At 48.1% G+C, this 6000-nt stretch overlaps 1 long non-coding RNA gene across 2 annotated transcripts in view; it reads left to right on the top strand.

Moving 5' to 3' along the window:
- Window positions 1-1530: 1530 nt before the first annotated feature.
- Window positions 1531-6000, top strand: part of LOC147528955 (uncharacterized) — a 29066-nt gene continuing 24596 nt past the window's right edge. For both annotated transcript variants that reach the window (XR_015222070.1, XR_015222069.1), the window contains exon 1: window positions 1531-3116. This is a non-coding gene — a long non-coding RNA (uncharacterized LOC147528955). The remainder of the gene's footprint in view (window positions 3117-6000) is intronic.

Below are 6000 nucleotides of genomic sequence, written 5' to 3'. Positions count from 1 at the left end.
GGAGAAGTGTGGCCAGCAGGTTGAGGGAGGTGATTCTGCCCCTCTGCTCTGCTCTTGTGAGACTCCACCTGGAATATTGCATTCAGCTCTGGAGTCCCCAACATAAGAAGGACATGTTGCTGCTGGAGCGGGTCCAGAGGAGGGCCACGAAGATGATTCGAGGGCTGGAGCACCTCTGCTATGGAGACAGGCTGAGAAGTTTGGGGCTGTTCAGCCTGGAGAAGAGAAGGCTCTGGGGTGATCTTATTGCAGCCTTCCAGTACTTAAAGGGGGCCTACAGGAAAGCTGGAGAGGGACTTTTTACAAGGGCATGTAGTGATAGGACAAGGGGCAGTGGCTTTAAACTGAAAGAGGGGAGATTTAGATAAGATATAAGGAAGAAATTTTTCACTCAGAGGGTGGTGAGGCACTGGAACAAGTTGCCCAGAGAAGTTGTAGATGCTCCATCCCTGGAAGTGTTCAAGGCCAGATTGGATGAGGCTTTGGGCAACCTGGTGTAGTGGAGGGTTTCCCTGCCCATGGCAGGGGAGTTGGCACTAGACCATCTTTGAGGTCCCTTCCAACCCAAACCATTCTATGATTATATGACCAGGACAGGCAGCCTGGCTGGGCAGGTGATGTCAGGTGTCCTCATCCTGCCTAATCCCGGAGGGCGTGAACTGAAAAAGGAAGTGCTTTCCCCTCCTCCACCACTGAAATCCATTTTCATGGGAGCACCCGCTCCACCGGGAAGCCTGCTGTGACCTGCAAGCTGCTCCAGCCTCTGACTGGGGCGTTGGGTTCCCGTTGACTCCGAGCCAGAGCTGCCTGCGGAACGGCAGTGTGAGTCAGGGTGAGCTGGCACCTGGGAGCCCAGGGAGAGGGTAGGCCCCTTTGCCCTCTGCCCGGACATGGGCAGCTGCCGTGGGCGCTGTCTGTCAGGGGATGTTCCTCCAAGGGTAAAGCCCTGTGAGACCCACCCTTGTCCCTCCATGAGCTGGGACAGGACTGTGCTGCTGAGGCAGGAGGCGCTGAGAAAGTGGCTGCTTCTGCTTTCCACTCCCAACCAGATTTTATTTTACATTTGCGATGTATTTATATTACTTTATTTTATTCTATTTATTTTTAATATCTTTAGTTTGACTTTGTTATCTTTTTTACATTGCTCTCTTTTATTTTATTTTTGCCCAGCTCTATCTTCTTTAATTACCCACCCTGAGTGCTCTTCAGGCTGATCATCCCTCTCACCTCCATCTCTGCACCTCCCTCTCTCTCCACTCAGTGGAAGATTGTTCCCCAACTGCTGGAGCTTGTCCCTGCGCATAGTCCATCGTTTGGCGGAGGAGCCAGGGAAGGCTGTCCCACCACCCCAGCTGGGTGGCAGCGTCCGTGTCAGACTGGCCTTCACCATGTGTGACCTGGGTGTCCCGTGCTCCTGTGACTGCTTGCTCCCACGCGCTCCCTGACCTTTTCCTACCAGGTCCAAGCTGGCAGGGAAGTGAGACCACGCATGAAAAAGCAGTTTATGACCTGGCACGGAAGTTAGGGGGAAACTTGATCCTTCCCTAAAAACCGCGAGTGGGTATTGGGGGTTCTTGGTTCTTCGGGTCTGCTCATCTGGGGGAGCAATGTGTCTGGCCCCATGGATGCTTATAAATATCTGGTTACTTACGTGCTGAGGCATAAATTCACAACTACTCTTGGTAAAATCACAGAAGAAAGAGCAAGATTTCAGTCACAGTTAGCACAGAATACCAGTGATGCCCCCATCTGATACCACGGTGTGTTTTCCTGTGATATTTTACAGCGAGAACGTAAAGCCTGACACCTTTCAATTTTATAATTGAAACATGTTTACAACAGCAGAAATATGTGGGAACTCAATATTGTTCGGGTCATTGGATTAAAAGCCTGTCTCTCAACTTATTTACCTCTCCACCTATGGCTTTTACTGCACCTGTTTCCACAAGCATCAGAGCATTCATGTTTTGTCTGTCTTTTCTGTGGCCAGATGAAATCATCTTGGAGCATGGGTGCGGTGGTGAAAGATGCACGTAGTGGATTTACATCTCTGGGATAAAGGGAGAAGCTGAAGAAAGATTCCCCCGTGAGCTGGCTCTTATCGTCAGTGCAAACGTCTTAGTCAGCAAGAGCCCAGACTGCCAAAATTGTGCAGCCGGGTGCTGTCAGGGCTACAGCCCCTGCAGCTTCCTGGTTCCCTGGATCAGCCAAGGATGAAGGCTCCAGGAGCCGGTGCTCCTCTGGCAGGAACTGCTGAGCTCAGGTCAGGCAAGTGGCAGGCATCTGAAACTTGGCGTGTAGCTCTGCTCCTCTGGAGTTTAGGAACAACAGGCTCCTGTTTGATTTTCACAAATCATCCTGAGGCCAGGTCCTGTAGCATGTTGGGCATCTGTGGACATTGGCTAGAGCTGGGAGGCTGCAGGAGAAACCTGATGTTCTGGAGAATCATTTCCAGGATACAGACATGATACTCAAGAGGGATATTGTGTGTTTAAGTACTCACGTTTCCAGGAAGCAAGGATGTGCAGATACTCTGACTCACTAGACGAAAAAATTACTTCTAGTGATTCAAAGGCTTGGGTGCTGTTGTGTCTGAGTTAGTCACTGTGCTCTACTGTGGGTCCAGAATCCTCCTTTGAGGACCAGAGAAAGTTTGTGGCCTTGAGGAACCTTCTTGCTCTGGTGCAGCAATCTGGGTGGAGAGATTAACCTTCTGCTGCCTGCCAGTACTGTCTGCAGACCTACCTCATTTCTGGGTCGTTTCCACAAATTATCTGGTAGGGTCCAAAAGCCTGACAGTGGCAGTTTTGCCTGAAAGGTGGACTTCGCGAAGGTGCAGGATAGTTGGACTTTGCGAAGGTTACGGGGTGATTTGAAGGGTCTCCACAAAAGTGCTTTGCAGGTTTGGCAGCAATCTCATGATCTGAGGACATGGGGAGTGCACGACCACACGGGCCATCGTTCCCAGGAAGAGAGGGATCTAGCAATGCACTAGAGCTGGGGAACTCCAGGGAACCCCGCAACTCTGCGCTCCTTTTGCAAGAGGACAGTAAGAGATGCCACCCTTTGCCTTGGTGTGGCTGGTCATCCAGGAAACCATTCCTGTTGGGCAAAAGGTAAAATTTATATCCTTCATAGCTTAATGTTTGAGCTTTGTGTCCTGTGGTTCTTTTGTACCAAATGGTACAAACCCCAAGCATTATGCATGGAGACTCCAGATAGCTCATCTCCTCTGCCCTCAGACCAAAGCGTATACTGCTGCCTGCGCAGGGAAATAGTACATCCACAGGTGGGAGCAAAGAATATTTCTTTCCAAAGCTTGTGATAATTTTGCTCTTAATTGGTGTGTAAGAAACCTAGCAAATCATATTCGAAAACTGGGTTTTCCTTTTCCTAAAACTAGGTCTTGAAATGTGACTTGCCTTCAATATCTGAGACAAAAAGGCAAGCTTTTGAGAGAGATGAAGCATGCCCTCATGTGGCAATATTTTTTCCTTATAATACCTGTTTGTTTTGTTTTTAATCCCTAAATAATCTATTACAGCAAGTTATGTCATTCCATCAGAACTGGCACACAGAGTGGGTGTTGTGATACAAAGCTGGCATTCCCACAAAATGTTTGGAAATAATTATATAGGCTTTAACTCTCTTGTTACTTGAGTCCTTGCATGAGTGCTGTTATTCCCCACATAGGAATTTTCAAATAAACAAAGTTGTGAATTAAAACTGCTCCTGTCCTCTGCTCTGTGGGAAAGTGGCCTTCCATGACCAAAAGGAAAGTTTAAAACTGTTACAAAGCCCTGATTGGACATCTTTATTTGAAATCAGAATAATCGATCTTGAAGTCAATTTTAAGCAAAACTAAAATGAAACAAAAATGGAAAACATGTTCACAGAGCTGGCCTGAATGACGCACTTTAAAAATCATGTTCTTTGAGCTGGTAGAACTTCCTCATGTCTACATAAGACTTGCAACTGCATAGATAAACCTTTGGAAACCTGGCTCTGCTGTAAATTTTACATTTGCATAGAGGCTGGGTTTTAAAACCCCAGCTGACACTGCTCTGATAGATTGGGAAGTTCTGGTCTTGCCTCATACAGCATCGTCTGCTTTTACTGTAGATCAATTTTCTTTTTTTCTTCCTTGGATTTAAACAGTAAATGTGATTTATAGAAATTGCTGGGTCCTAGTGGCTTATCAGGACTTTTTATAGCATTTTTTAGTGTGATTACAGGTGGATTGGTATCTTTCATCCAGAGCACCATGGGGAGAGTAAAGATAAAAATGGATGATGATCATGGGATGCCTGATTTGGAGATGTGTGATGGTTGCCATCAATTTTTAAACTTTGGGGAAGCGGTTGAAATCCCAGGGTTTCCAGTTGGCTTGCTCTTTACTGGATTGCCTGTACTGCACCCTACCACGGAGCAACCTGCAGCTTGACCTACCTCCAACACGTGATTTCTCTTCTGAGGGACCTGCCAAGGGCAAGAGTCATCCGTGTGTGGGACCTCTGACCCCTCTGTGGCATCTTGTCACTACTGTCACCTGGCGATCACCTGCACCGCAGGTTCCCCAAGGTTCATCCTCTTCCTTGCAGAGCCTTGCAAAGCTGGGTGGGCTCACAGGGTGGTCTGGTCAGCTGAAGACCAGTTGCTTTTTCCTCTTGCTGCCTTGTCCAGCCCAAGCTCCCCGTTAATACAGGCAGCTCCCTCCTGTGCTGAAGGTGGTTTCCACAGGGTCAGGAAATAGGAGAAACAGAGAAATGGGAAACTTGGGATCCACTGGGGTCTCCTTGACTCTGCTGGGGAGGCCTGAACGTGTGTGAGAGCTGTGAGCGGTCTGAATTTTGGGTGCTTGATCTGGAGGCTTTGGATATTGGTGTGGATATCCAAGTTGCTTTGAGAAGACTTCAGGCTGAATGAGAAGTGAATTCCTTAAATCTCTCCCCTAGAGTCTCATCGACTTCAGTGGCAGCGAAATCCTTCCTCAGAGATAACCCGGAAATCTTTGTTCATCGCATCCTCGGCAATGCCCTGCCATCGAGTGTCCTTTGAAAGGTTTTTGTGTTGTCATCTGCCGGCTGGTTATTTAACTGGTGCTGCTTACAAACCTCTGCTAGTTGGTTCATGTCTTGTGATTTTTAAGGGTTTATTTCAGCTCCTTCGCGAAGCGTAAGGAAATGGATGATTAGCAAAATTCTTCCCAGTATTTCAGAAGCATTAGTAAATATTGAATAAAGGGCAATCACACTGTTGTTTTCACGGGAACTGTGAAAGAAAACTGCTAGATTAGATGCAGTCCTGCTCTTACAGTCGTAACACTTTCTTGCACGTTGTTTTTTGCACTTTGATGCAAAACTCATGTGTGAGAATGTGTGTGTGTGTGTAATGAGCCATGTAACTTGGCACCACAAGAATCCCACCGGCTTCGTCTCCAAGCCAGTAATGAACACGGGCCTCTACACGTCCACCCAATTTGTTTGCCTGGAGAAACCACCAGTGTCCTTCAAACATTGTCTTTGATGCAGTACACTGAAGGGCCACTTCTGCTTTGCTTCCTTTTCTTGCTGTGCCCTAGACTGGTCGTAGCTGTGCTCTGCTTTCTGTTACCGGGCCAGAGACACCCCGCATCTGGAAAAAGGTGAGCGGGGCAGGTCTGTTGGAAAACTTGAGTCAACCCTCCAGTGGTTAGTCTGTCCTTGTGCCTTGCTGCCCATTCGCATGGCCTCAGTACCTGAGCCAGCACGATTCTGGCTGGCTGGGGTGTGTCTGAGCAGTGCTGATGTCCCTGCAGCAACTGTACGGAGGACTGGAGTGGCACGGTTGAGGTGGAGATGCTTGCTGACGTAGCTGACTAGATGAACTGGTTGACTGGTTAAATATTGGTGGCAAGGGAACTTGCAAAGCTGCTTTGAAGAAGTGAGTGGGTCTTGGCCACATCCCCACTGGCTTTTGTGTTGCGCCCTCAAGCCTGACTTCTTGTTTTCTGGACACCCT

This window comes from Tauraco erythrolophus, chromosome 3, assembly GCF_009769465.1.
Source record: "Tauraco erythrolophus isolate bTauEry1 chromosome 3, bTauEry1.pri, whole genome shotgun sequence".
In the NCBI taxonomy this organism is placed as follows: domain Eukaryota; kingdom Metazoa; phylum Chordata; class Aves; order Musophagiformes; family Musophagidae; genus Tauraco; species Tauraco erythrolophus.
Note: the sequence above shows the minus strand (reverse complement) of the source record. Positions and strands in the feature narration are given on the sequence as shown.